Raw genomic sequence first — 14,553 nt, forward strand, 5'->3', positions numbered from 1 at the left:
GAAAACAGGAGCCCACATTCTCCTACTATCTTCTTCTCTTATGGTGTTTTCACTGTAGAACTATGCCCAGTTTGAGTTCCATATTTAGGAAAAAATATTGGTATTTTCATGGAAATCAGGGTTCTTAGAGTGAGCTATTGAGGATATAACCTAGGAGAAGGAGTTTGAAAGATCTGAGGTTGTTCAGCTGAAGAAAAAGTTACTGTGGGAATTCAATAATGTAGAAACACAGAAAAGGCGATCTTAATATGATCTTACTATTAAAAGAATATGTAAAAATGTTCAACTTGGACGGAATCTAGGTTGTTGACATAAAATGTTCTATATCAGAAAACAATACTAAACAACAACCATTAATGAGTGCCAAGTTTGTCCAAAATACCACAGTAGCTGCTTTATTTACACTATTTCACATTATCGTCAAAACAACCCTAAATAATATCTGCACTTTACGGACAAGGAGAATTGAGAGTGATATTTGATAACTGCCCAAGATCAGTAGAAAAAAGAATTAAGCTTTTTAGCTTGGTTCTGTCTGACTGCAAATCATGTAGGGAGATTCCCCAGTAACAGTACTGAAGTCTGGTTAGATAATTTTCTTTACATATTATTTTTTAGACACTGTTCTAGGATTGTCAGTTTCTCCATTGGCAGGCTTTTAATACATCTTTCTACTTGTACAGGCTTCATCTAGATAAATTAGAGGAATCAGCTCCATCCAGACAAATTAGGAAGAAAAGCAGAAAAACCTGGAGAGTTATGCAGGCACACACACCTCACTTAGGAAATTGCAATTATGTATTGCATACAACTTGTAACTTACTCTTAAGTAGATTTTTTTTTTTAATTTTAAGTAGATTTTTCACCTGTCATGAATGTTTTTTTAAAAAAATATTTTATTTATTTATTTGACAGAGATCACAAGTAGACAGAGAGGCAGGCAGAGAGAGGGAAGCAGGCTCCCCGCTGATTAGAGAGCCCAATGTGGGGCTTGATCCCAGAACCCTGGGACCCTGACCCGACCCTAAGACAGAGGCTTAACCAACTGAGCCACCCAGCACCTCATGCCGTGAACTTTTGAGTACCCTAGCAAAGACTCCTGGCTTAGATTATTTTAAATATTATTTCATTCCCACAGGGTTTTAAAGTTTAGATTTACATAAAAAACAGGACTTGTATTTTCCTGATTTTATTAGGAAATATTAGGTGGTGATAAAAGATTGACAAAGTCTTAAAATGAGGTTTTAAGCATGCATGAATTGGGCTATGAAGTTAAAACCACCACCAGCTTATATAATAGCAGTGATAAGGTAACAATAAGTTTGTCTTGCCTTTTTGAAAACCACTCTAACTTTACTATTCTAGGTAGTATTATCTCTTTTATCTTTTTGGTTTTAAACATAGTGTTAACTGTATTTAAAGTTTATGTTAACACTGTTTAAAACTAAAACCCTTAGCCTATTCTTTTTAGTTCTCATTAAAGTCCTTATGGGCATATTCTTGGAATTAGTACACATTTCTACTCACATACAGGCTAATGCCAAACTCCCTTAAAATTATACTTCCTCTAGGAATGAAAAAATAAAACAAAAGTAACATGTCAGAGTTATTTCAGTCCTTTAAAAATGAAACAAAAGTAACATGTCAGAGTTATTTCAGTCCTTTAAAATAGATCCAAATATACAAGTCATTATTGCAAACAAGTTTTTTATTTAGCAAATTAAGAAAACGGAGTCATGATCCCAACATAAGCTTTTTCAAAACCAGTTTTGTTAAATTCTGAAGTTATGTTGGCGCGGATAATATTTTCTTTAAATTTCATTTGATTCTATTTCAGTATGGAGGTAAGCTGTATAATCCTTGTATTTACTTCTCTGATACTTCTTAGTGGCTCTCAATTCTTAATTCTATCTTGCTAGGTAGAGAGAAGAAAATACTGTCATTTACAAGAAAGATACAAGGATTGAACAATGACCATCTGGGTCTTGCACTAATATTACTACAAGAGCATCTTATGAAACATTTACAAATATAATGACTTTCTCTGTATACTTTAAACAGTTGGATCATAGAAATTATAGGGTTGTGTAGGTTTACTCCATGATAGGTTAATGTTCTTTATATTATCCTGCATATTTATGAATATCTGTTGCTTCCCATTCTTTGACTTATTTTTTCAGATGTATAAATTGTTAAAAGATGAATTATTTTTCATGTGCTGTTTTTTAACTGAAACTTCTAAAATGACTGTTTTCTTCCTTTCTTTATCAAAATCTCTTTCAGTACAAAGGAGATTGTATTATTACTAAAAGACACTTGGTAGTTGTTACATTTAAAGTACTTGATTTGTTATATAGTTTTCCATCATATGTATCTCCTCTGCCATCAGTTCTTTCCTTGGAAAAAATAGCAAAAATAACAATTTGGTTTGTAACTAATAGTGCCTTGGAAACAGCATGAAAAAATCATTTTCTAAGAGATGCGGTATTTTTCTTCTCATATGAAAACAGAGAAAACCTCCTTGACATTCTGTTCATTGCTGATTCATATGCACTGACATGACCTCTCTGTGCTCCTGTCTTGCTTTGGAAGCTTTATGCTCACTCTTTAAAGGAAGTCCAATTATTTAATACATGTGAACTCGAGTCTGTAACAGAGAGGAAACAGATACATCATTTATTATCATCATCACATTATTTTTGAATGAAATCCATTCGATTATGGGTGAATCACATGTCTGACTTAGTCTTAGAGTAAATTGTCAGACAATTTTTCTTATTTTTTAAATTAAGAATATTAAATGGATAGACAAGACATAATTTTACTTTTCTTTCTGTGGGATTGATGTACCATTGTATATCTCTTCATCTTATTTCTCTTTTTAAAGATATTTATTATCCTATATTCTTTTCCTAGAAGTTTTTCATTCATTCTCCTCATTATTGATTGGTTCAGCTGAGTTTCCATGCATGACATTCCATAATTCTTAGTTTTATACATAAAGCTTCAACATTCACATGAATTTACCCTCTTAAGAACTAATTTTTATCATTGCATCCTTTAGCAGAGAGTTTAAGATTAACCTAATTAAGATCCTATAAATATGTGACAGGTTGTTGGTCTGTTGGAAAAGTGTGTATTTTTTAACTTCAGATTGAATTCCTAATTTTGTACAATAGAGTTTGACTCTAACCGATTAGACATAAAAGGAGTTTATTTATTAAGAGGTTATTGGGATGGGAGAAGTAGGCTTGTAAGCTCAGCTTTCAAAAGGAAAGCCCAAAAGCATGACATAGAACTGACCTAATGAGAAGATCCCATTGATGCTGCTGACCCACCATATGCCCCCTCCCAACTCATTGCTTTTCCTCCCCCACCTAACACCGCTGCATCTCACAGCCTCTAGCTTTTGGCCCCTAAAACAAAAGTCTCTCCCTCCAACCTTCACCAGTTAAGAGGGTCCCTTACAGAGTTTCATTCATCAGGCTGTTTATTTTTCTTGAAGCATGGGGGTAACCCTGATTGGTAGGCCTTTGATCACATTGCCTGTATGCTGGGTACAAAAAAGAAGCTAAGAAATACTCTTTAGGCATTCTACCTCGAGGTGACCAAACTTGTAAGGATAGAATATCCCCTGATATGTTAAGGGCTTTCACAAAATGCCAAAATAAGAAAATATGGCAAATGTATGCTATCATTTATTGCTTGGTTATTCAATATCAGCTTATACCCTTTGTCATTACTTAAACCTAACCTTTAAAATATACCGTTCTTCCATACTTACCCATATTAACAGTAACATTAAGTAAAATAATAACAAAATACTTCAGCTGTCCCTTATAAAAATAAAATGTGTTCATAAAGGGAATGGCCTAGAGTCTCTTGTAGCAACCTACCACAAGGCGGGTGTAGCTGAGAATAAGTAATTCTGAGAGTAAGTGATTCTGAGCGTAGAACTTCTGCTTTTTCTTTCTCAAGTCTCTTCAGGTTCTCAAGTCTCATTCCATGTGTGTCACAGTCACTTCATATGGCCTACTCCTGAGCATGCCTGATTGAACCGTTCAGTGAATCAGCTAAACCAAGCTGACTTAGGGCAGATCAGGTCACATTTATTGTTTGCAGTCTGATGCACAGACTCTAATAGCAAAGGGACACGTTTCCTGCCTGATGACTTTGCTCCAAAACCTTAGCGATCTCTGCTGGGATTCCTCCATCAGAATTTGCCCCAGGCTCTATCTAGTACTGTGATAAAATTATGACAGTTCTAAATCCATTGAATCTGTTGGTCACAAAGGCCAGGTCGATGTTCTGTAGCCGGGATTAACTAGGAAGGGCTCCTCTGTCCTTTAGTGCTCACTCAGCATATTTCAGGTTACTGCATAAGTAGATCACAAAGCAAAATTCCCAGTGGGATATAGATTATTTTCAAAAAAACCCACATACCACCATGCTTCTTTCTTAGTGGCAGGAGGTACAGTCAGTCATGTACCTTCGTAGAGGTTATCCTGACGTGCCCAAGATCATGGGGCCCTCAGAAACTTCACCACGGTGTAGCTCTGCTGTTTTCATAATGATGAAACTACCCCCCTCACTCCACGCATGTTGGACTTAGAGCTGTGTGTTACGTGTCTGCACAAAGGAGCTTGAATACTTGTCACTTCCTGCTTTCCAGGTCCTGGAAATGTAATGTCATCATTGTAGTCCTGTGTTTTGGTGAGACAGTACGGGTCTTTGTGAAATGTACTGTGGTTCAGAGCCAAGTAATTTGTATAACCCTAAGAGGAAATGATTTATTGCTCTATGAACACAGCTGTTGCAGGTGTTCTCTCTCTATTAGGGAAGAAGGAAATAGTCCAGGTGCAGATGAAATATCCGTGTACCTGGCGCTGAGCGCTAGGTAAGAATGTGCATCTGCAGGAGTGGCTGCGTATGAGACGGCTCTCTGATGAAGCCTCTTGCCATCTCCTCTCCTTCCCCAGTGCCAGCTCCATACTCCATGTGTTTAAGGTTCCAGTGGGCTGGATGGGGGGCACCTTCAGGTTAAAATTCCTCCCACTGGTCGTTTGATTCCCACAATCACCCTTTCTGACCATTAGTCCATAGTGGTGTTCTGGGTTCCCCGTCTTTTAGAGTTAGTTCAGAGCTGTTGTACAACAGTGCCCCCTAGACCTGGTCTTTCCCTCCTGTGGTGCAGTTACGTTGATGCAAAAGGCCAAGCTGAGAGTTTGCAGTTTACGCCTGTCATGTCATTATGATTCGTGTCTTCAGGAACTTGGAGCTCTGCATCTGCAAAGTGACTTAGGACTAGAAATTGGAATAGACATTACAAATTTTTGTTGTGTGGCTCAAGTCAGGCCTCTCTGCATTAAACCCAGATATATTATAATTTTATTAAGTTGGGATTTTTTTGGATGCCTATCTGGTATATGGATCATTTGATCCAGTAGCCAAAACCGATGGTCAGAGCAGGCCAGAGCATTCTGATTACAACTTAACTCTCCTAACAAGAACAGTAACCTTCTCCTCCTGCCTCTTGGATCTAAATTTATCTGCCTGAGGTCGGCCACCTGAGCATCCCACTGTCTACACTGAAAGCAGTGAGACCTAGGAACACTCCTGGTCTGTAAAAGGTAGACAGTATTGTTGGCTGATGCTGCCTTTCCCCTCCCCGGGAATATTAGGGAATAGCTCTTGGCTGTGATTTTTGCCTTGAACTGAGAATTTGGAATTGTGAACATTTTGTTATCTTCTTAAAAAGATGTGCTGTGGAATTAGAAGCAGGTCAAGAATCGTGTCTTCTTCATGCTCTTTATATTGTTGTTCCATGTTAGTAGCCACTGGATCTTCTGAAGTCTTGCCTTCATTGGTCCCTTTATTTCAAGTGACTGTAGTTAAAACTTTGTTACTTTGCTACTGCAGGCTTCCAGACTTGATTTGACTTTTTTTTTTCCTCTTTCAGAAACCGGCTGGAATATTAGAGCCCTTAGAGAGCCAGAACTAACCATAGATGTTTCTGATTTTTTCCTGAGGCTAAAGTGCCTTCAGCCACTCTTAGTAGCCATTTAGTATCAACCAGGGCTTTCCTCTTCAACAGTAGAAACTGTCTCTGGCTAGTTAAGCAGTAAAAAAAAAAAGGTCATTAAAAGGAAATTGACTAGTTGACCAAAGTGTTGAGAGCTAGAGAACCAGGGGCAAGGTTAAGCTTCTAGAAACAATACCAAAACTATACCACAAAACTTGCTCAAAAACAAGTCCCCCTTTGCTGTGACATTCCCATCAAGCACTCTAAGAGCCTGTTGCTTAAAGCAACCATTGCAGTAGCTAACAGCTGAATGTGTCTCATCCTTGTGAGCAAAATGGATGCTATACAGAGCTTCCTTCATCTCTTTCTGCTGAATCAAAGTCCATTACGGTTGACTCTGATTAGCAGAGCCCCGGGAATAGAGCAGGATAGATAACTGTGTTGTCTGGGTTTTACCTAGGGGAGTCATACCTCATAAGGCTAGAAATTCACCAAACACAGGAAGGGTATCAAAAATCAGGGAGCATTACAAATGGCCACTCCATATTTTGGGAATTTTTTCCAAGTTGCTATGGTTACTGTAGAAATATTTTTCCAGCTTTTTAGTCTCATGGCTAATTCTAAATCTGATCCTTTGAAGTCAAACTACATGGGTTTCATTCTTACTAAAACAGGACTTTAGCAGTCGCCAGGTTCATCAGACATGTTGTAGAAGGTTTGCCACTTGGCCACCGCAATTTCATACTTTCTCAAATAATCTGAGGTTTCTACAGTTAGGCCCAGATGATGTGACACTGTGCCGAGGATATGCAGTATTTTGAATAGATAAGGTTTTTATTCCGTGTACTTATGCTAAAAATAGATAGTTTTAGAAGGTATGTATAAGTAGATTTTTTTTTTTTTTAAGTTTTAGTGATTAAGTGATTGTTCTTAAGCTAACCGACAATTTTACCTTTGGTAATTTAGGAACATCGTACATATATACATAAGTATAGTACTTGTTTTTGTAGAGTGATGGCCACAAAGATTCCTAAAGTAGAAAGAACTTGACTCACTTGTCTCTTTACTGAATTCACCTACATTAAATTTCAGTTGTCTGTTGTGTCTTCAGAAACATCTTTGCTCTCATGCTCTTATCAGTGGATCTGTTTCTTCTGCATCCTCTCCCATTTTCTCCTGTTATCTATGACCTCTTCTATTTTTTTCATCTCTAAGTGTAAAATGGAAGAAATAATAAGAAACTAGACAGCAAAGTACTTTTTTTTTTTTATCAAATTAAGCCATGTATATTCTAAGTCTGAAAAAGGAGAGTCTTTAATCCTTAACTATGTAATAAGGATATAGGTTTTGTTGGGTCTATTTTCCCTGGTCCCTTTTACTTCTATCTTTCTCTGAGATTCTGGCCTGGAGAAAATTATGGCTGCTCAAAATCTGGCTGCCAGTCAGAACATTATTATGCTAGTAAGTTTCAAAGTTAGATTCCTCCAATCCATTCGTGTCTTTTCCAGATAATGTTTTCCAATGTAGATAATTTTCTGAACATTTGAGTTGAAGTACAATATTTTCAGATAAATCCTATATCCAACATTCAGTGCACATTGGGATTAATTCATTAAATGATCCCATTGCTCTTGTCACCAAGATTTTTCATATTTTCATATTTTTTGCATGTATAATGTGATCATTACCTTGTACCAGGAACATATTAATCATAATTTCTTTGCCATTTTACAAGAATTTTAATGTCTGCTTTTTATTCATCTGTGGGGACATTTGGCATATAAAATAATTTTGTTGCTTAGTTTTTCCTTTATAGTTTAGAGTGCTTATTCACTTAAGATTTAGTGTGACTATAATATATTCAACACTTTGCTTTTGTCCTCAATATTTATTCCATTCCTGTGGTTCACATTTTCCTTTTCTTATGTATCATGTGTTGAAAATGAAAATCTCTTGTCTGGGGTGGAGCTTAGCCACTGGACTAAACAAACATGCTTTCCTTCTGCTCTTAGTTGATTTTAGTGGTTAAATTACTAAAAAATCCTGTTAATAAAAAAAAAGAAGTTTTATATCTACCTGTTTTTATTGTGTACTTTCATAGTTAGTAAAAATTCCTTCCTTTCAACTCTCCCACCAAAATGCAACTTGTTCACTCATATTTCTTTTATATTTAAGACCCTGACATTAGCAGTCAACAGATTAATGAAAATAGCAAAATAGCATAGACATTCAAGAATCAAAGTTTTTTAATTTAGTGAAAGAAACAAAAGCACTTGAACAGAGTTTCCAGAACTCAGAGGTTATCTAGATGTGCTATCCAGGTCATGTTCTTCTTATATCAGTGGCACAAGTGTAAGAGGGAAAAACCCAAACACACAAACGTGGGAAGTTTCTGATTGTGTCACCTCTTGACATCTTGTGGACCAAAGCAAGTCACATGGCCAAGCCCAAGATCAAAAGGTAGAGAAGTACATTCTACCCACTGTGAGGCCAAGCATGTTGCGCAGCCAAATTCAACAACAATGGAGTAGGAAACTGATGCTCCCATGGAGGTGGGGGAAAGGAATGGGTTAATAGTTGCCAAATAGTAATTTAATCTGCTGCATACCAACCAATCTAGGCAAGCTACCCTCTCTCCTACTAATCTTACTTTACCATGTCATGACCCTGTTTTATTTTCTTCTTAGTCCATATCATTATCTGAAACTATTTTAATAGTTACATTGCATTATTTCTTCATTAATTAAATATCATCAGGCACCTAATGTGTACAAGCCAGTGCTCTAGTACTAGCAACACATCAATAAAAAAACAAGACCAAAATCCATGTTGTTTGCCTCCCTCCCTAAAGTATAAGCTCCAAGAAAGAAAGGACCTCATTTATTTTGTTCACCACTATATTCTCAGTGTCTCAGAATAAACCTGACAGGGGCGCCTGGGTGGCTCAGTGGGTTAAAGCCTCTGCCTTTGGCTCATGTTATGATCCTGGGGTCCTGGGATTGAGCCCCGCATTGGGCTCTCTGCTCAGCGGGGAGCCTGCTCCCTCCTCTCTCTGCCTGCCTCTCTGCCTGCCTGTGACCTCTGTCAAGTAAATAAATAAAATCTTTAAAAAAAAAAAAAAAAAGAATAAACCTGACACATAACAGATGTTCAAAACAATTTTGTTTTATGAATGAAGAAATGCCATTAAACATTTAAGTAATCTAACACCATTAGACCCTCTATTTATTAGGCAGCTTTCTGATTGTGATTTGTTTGCAATATAGGACATTTTTATAGACAGTCTTGTGAACTTGAGTTACTGTAAGTCTTCTTGTGAGAGAAAGATCTGTGCTTGGTGTTTTGGCCAATCTGGTGTCTGTACCTATACAGTTGAAAACCAGTCCTTTGATGCAGTAAACTCAGCATGGTAAAACCACCCTGAGAAGTTTAAGAGATATGCCCCATTGGCTAAGTACACTTGTAATTCCCTTCTAAGCAGGTGATGCAAAGGGATTTTGACACAGAGTATGTGACATCCCGTGTCTCATGAGGGTTCTGCTCATTTTAGATACTTATCTTCTTTGCTTCAAGGTTTCTGACAAAAACTATTTTAGTGATAAGGTATTAGTTCTTTTCTTAGGCTCATACATAGCAAGCACAAAGAGTATGTAAAGAGCTAAGGTAATTAATGGATACCATTACCAGGTTTTGAATCATATGCTACTCTTTAATTTAGGCTTCTAAAGCTCTGCTTCAAGAAGTTTTCCCAGAATATGTATATATTGTACAAAACTGAGCAAAAACTTAATACCAGATTGTCAGTGGATCTGTTCCAAAGAGATATGAACTGCATTATCAACAGTCAGGACAGGACTGTTCCCCACTCCCATCCCTGAAGCTGTAGTTGTCTTATTTTTACACTCTATCAATTAGTATCTAATAGTAAATGGTCTGGCCAATCTCACATTTAAAATAAAATCAATCAGTGCTTGCTTCAGCAGCACAAATACTAAAATTGGAATGACACAGAGAAGATTAGCATGGCCTCTGCACAGGGATGACACATAAAATAAAATAAAATCAGTCATAGCAATTCTCATACATACTTTAAGTTCTTATGAATTTTTCATGCATTAGGCTGTGAAAAATACTAGATATGCTTCATAAAGTCTTTTAAGAGCTATGGCCATTTGCTAAAGAAGATACTATTGTTTAACCACAATAGATCTTAATAAAATATAGGTGATGATGAACTATTTTATAGAATTGGTGGGTGATGTACCACTGTTGAAAAAGAAGATTTTGTACAGTCTTAGACCGAGGAAGAATTTCCCAATATCTTTATGGCCAACAGTGTTATTGAGTTCTTTTGTAATGATTTTACTTATTCATTTCACTCATAACAAAAGCTAATTCAACATTTACATGCTAAATATGTACTCTAAGTAAGATAGACATGATTCCTACACTGCCAAAGATTAGATCCCAGAAGGAGATGGGGAAAGCCGGGATGTGCCACCCATGTGAGAGTGCTGAGAGAAAAGTGGGACAGAGTGCTGTAGAAGCACACGGAATGGGGCCTAAATGAAGTTCTCATGGATCAGAGTACCCTCCAGCAGAATAATATTGAAGCTAAAACTTTAACAGTTACTTCTGCCTCCCTCTATCCCTGTATGTATGGGGAATTATATCTTTAAAATATATCCAGATTCTAACCACCTCGATTGCTGTCACCAGTGGCTAAGCCACTATCAGCTTTTGCCTGGCTTTCTTCACAAGCCCCCTAACTAGGACCTTTACCTCTGCTCTCACACTGCAAAGTCATTTTTCATACTTCAGTCAGATTTTATCGCTTCTCTGCATAAAACCTTGAAATGGTCCCATGTCACTCAGAGGAAATGGCAGTGGCCTCTGGGGTTCTCCGTGATCTGGCCTCTTGCTTCTTCTCCCATCTCCCCAAAACACCAAACCTAACTATAAAAGACTGCAACTGTTTCAGAGTGTTAGTGTCACATAATAATTCGATGTTTTCAAAATTTCACTGAACTTATCCTGTGGGTGAAACTGAAAAACGAGCCTCATGGTTTACTAAGTAGAGTTAACTATGCTGTGTTTCAGATGTCATCTATGTATTATTTTGAGATATCTCTTACAGCCATCAAAACCAAGTGTTAAAGTACATCTAGACCCAAATCAGTATATCACAAAGTACTAAACCAAGATTTTCAAATGTAGTGAAGCATTATTCAATTTATTAGCCTCACTCTTTAAATAGTACATATTTTATGGCATGTACAACATTTTAGTGAAAAAATGCATGTCCATAAATTAATAAATAACCATTTATTTGAGCTAGAGAGCTTCATTTTAGACCAGTAGTTTTCTCCACACTCATGTCTAAGAAAAGATAACTGTAAAGATGTTTTTAAAAGAGACAGTATAGTGAAGGGAGCCCTTATTTGTTGAGAAAGTTGCACTATTTCTTGAAGGCTCTGCATTTGGTCTGTTTCATTTCTCCTAACTGGAAAATATGTTTGAGAGGGAAAAGCAAGATAGAAAGAGATGCAAAATAGTTGTCTTAATTGATTTGTACCTTGGTTATTTCGGTGCTAAATTTATAGTTAGTTTAAAATATACCTGACTCCTTAAGACCTTTGTTATACTGTGGGACAGTGTTTGTCTCATTTATTTTATTGTTGTAATGTTGTTAGGAAAGCTATAAGTTTAGGGAATATAGTAGAGAGCTGGTAAGACTTAAAGCAATTTAGAGAATGTCCAGATTGCATAGGGAATAGTCAAGAATGAAATCACTTCTAGAGCAACAATGATAAGCTATTATTTACTTCTCCTAGAGAATAGTATTGAGATAAGTTCATGAATAAATTCATCAATAAATCAAATATCATGTTTATATGATACAGAAGTATTATAAAATTTGACACTCAGTTTCAAGGACTTATGGGATGATGAGTCTAAATATATTTTTAAAAACTAGTGCATTGTACAAGGTAGCATACAATTGTCATAATTCATGACGCAGCTTGTCATTGCTCTGGGCATTTAGAGCAGGGAACATGAAGAAATAGTGCAAACCCTGTAAAGACCATAGTTCTCATCTAGCATTGCAGAATTGTGGCAAACAGTGCTAATTGTCTATATAATATTAAGTCTGTCCTTCTGACCCAGTAATAGAATCCCAGGGGTTTTAAGGGTAGCAGTATACACAGTTGTAAACAGGAACTCCTCAAACTCTCATCAGCCTTCAGTGGCTACGTAACCCAGTTCTAGCCACTGAGGTGTCAAAGAAAGTCTATTGAGTGAGGCTTTTAAGAAGCCTTTTTTTCTGGTAAAAGTAGACAGATTCCTTTGGCAAGCATATTTTGCTTTTCCTTCCTCGTCTTTCCTGTCTAGAACATAAACTGATGCCCGAAGGCACAATAGCCATCTTATGACCAAAGGGAAGAAAATGTATATGCTAAAGATATGCAGGTAGGAAAACAGTCTGGTTCCTGGACTGTTTACTCCCAGAGGCCATGGTGCAATAAATAATAATTTCTTCTTTAAGCCACTGTTTGTCAGGTTTCTGTTACAGCTGAACACACTTCTGACTGATAAGAAAGGTTAGGGTTGCATAAGTAAATATGTATAGGAAAAAACCAAGCATCAAGTCATAAGTGGCATCAATAATATGAGGACACAGTTCAGAATCAGAAATGATTGTTACTTATCTATGTACAATGTAAAGAGTGAGGTTCCTGGAGTGTTTTATATTGACTCAACTGCCTTTAAATATATGAATTGCCTTACCTATTTGGGGGAATTTTTTTTTTTTTTTTGACAGTCATCCTAGCCAAACTTTATTATGGGTAAGGTTTGTTGCCAGACATCATTAAACCCAAGTCAAGATAACACAAGCCAGAACATGTACAATAGAGGAGAATGGTGTTAGATATAAACCCAGCACCTGGAAACCTGGCCCATCCTGCATCCAGTGACTAACCCATCTGAATTCCTAGAGCATAAAAGTGCAGAGTAAGTCCCAAATCTTTAACATGGGATCTTGTTGCATTTTTATATTGTGCTACAAATATCTATAATATACATACATCATCTGTTATGATGGTGTCATGTGGGCTTGTGAGTTAAATTTTATTACCTTCATTAAGCACTTTTATTTTACCGGTGCCATTTATAATTAAATTGTTGGGGGGAATTATTTTTAATTATTTTCTTTGTCATCATCTATGAATTATCTGAAAGACATGACATTCTTTTGTCCATTTTTCATAAATGAAGGCAGAATTCATAAGTCCATACTTTTAAGTAGTCAGTATTCCAGTAGTCAAATGTAGGCTCCTGCAGGCTTTGCCCATTATTTAAGGACCTTAAATTGTTATCCCAGATAAGCCATTGTAACAATTTTGCCTGTTTTCCAACTAGATTACACTGCAGAAATGATATATTTAGAAGACTTAGTCGCCTCAACTGGATGTAGTTTTCAACAGCATTATAATAGAGAACCAGTCTCTATAAAGGATTGACACCCAGCATTATTTCAATGGAATCATATTTTTAGAAGTCAGATACCATCTTATAGTTTTCTTAGCTATAATACAGTAATCTCTGACTTAAACTAAGGAAAAAGAAAATAATTAATGGTCAAACATGTAAGGCAGTGAGTATGTTAGCTTAATTGTGTCTAAGTGGAAAAATGTCAGTTTTATACAAGGAGAAAAACTTCGTTTGTCCATTTCCATATGTGGTGTACAGCCTCCTATCAGTTGTGCAAGCTTCTGATACCCTTTCAATAAAATCTCTCTTCCTAAAGTTAGCCTGATCCAGTTCTATTGCTTGTGATAAAAAACCTCTGCAGATACTAAGTAGCTAGCTATATCTTACATCTGCGTGAATCCTGTAATTTAGTAAAAGTGGTTAGCATTCATCTTGTTTCTGGTGAGAAAGAACTAATGGAGTTTTATGTAGGGAATGGTGGGAATCACGGAGGTACCTCACTGTTCTGCTCCCCATTTGAAGTGAATGCATGCACAGATAGAGTGTCACACGGAAGAACATTCCCTCTGATTTCTGGTTGAAATGAGCACATTCTAAATCTCATAGGATGTTTTGAACTAGGCTATAAATTGTAAAATTTGATTCTGGTTTAACAAGTTACCTACTATAGTCATTGATGGCCCTTCAGTGTTTATTATGAATAAGGATATTACCATTAAGACATGATGTTGAAACTGTCGCTTCAGGAATCTGTAATGGATGAATTCCGTGTGTGTTCAGCACAGCTTAATCCATGATACAGATAAATCCCTTGCAACCAGCATCCTTGGACTTTACACAATACAGAATTACTAACTAGTAGGTTCAGAAATGAGGTCATACAACTAACAAGAAAGAAGAGTCAAAGACCACCCTGAATCAGTTGCTTCTTTACTCCCAGGAGGTAAAGTGTTTTCTGGGAAAATGAATATATTATATTATCACTAAATATTTCCATGCCTTCTGTTAGTGCTTTTTTTTTTTATAGAAAAGTTTCA

At 36.6% G+C, this 14,553-nt stretch overlaps 1 protein-coding gene and 1 non-coding gene across 7 annotated transcripts in view; both read left to right on the plus strand.

Moving 5' to 3' along the window:
• CCDC91 (coiled-coil domain containing 91) overlaps positions 1–14,553 on the plus strand; it is a 356,615-nt gene that overhangs the window by 270,003 nt on the left and 72,059 nt on the right. The window lies entirely within an intron of this gene.
• On the plus strand, positions 9,990–10,101 carry LOC123390117. The gene has a single exon (XR_006604743.1). It is a non-coding gene; the product is annotated as a U6 spliceosomal RNA (small nuclear RNA).

The sequence above is a fragment of the Mustela putorius genome, unplaced genomic scaffold (genome assembly GCF_011764305.1).
Source record: "Mustela putorius furo isolate JIRA1106 unplaced genomic scaffold, ASM1176430v1.1 tig00537227_pilon_pilon_pilon, whole genome shotgun sequence".
NCBI lineage: Eukaryota > Metazoa > Chordata > Mammalia > Carnivora > Mustelidae > Mustela > Mustela putorius.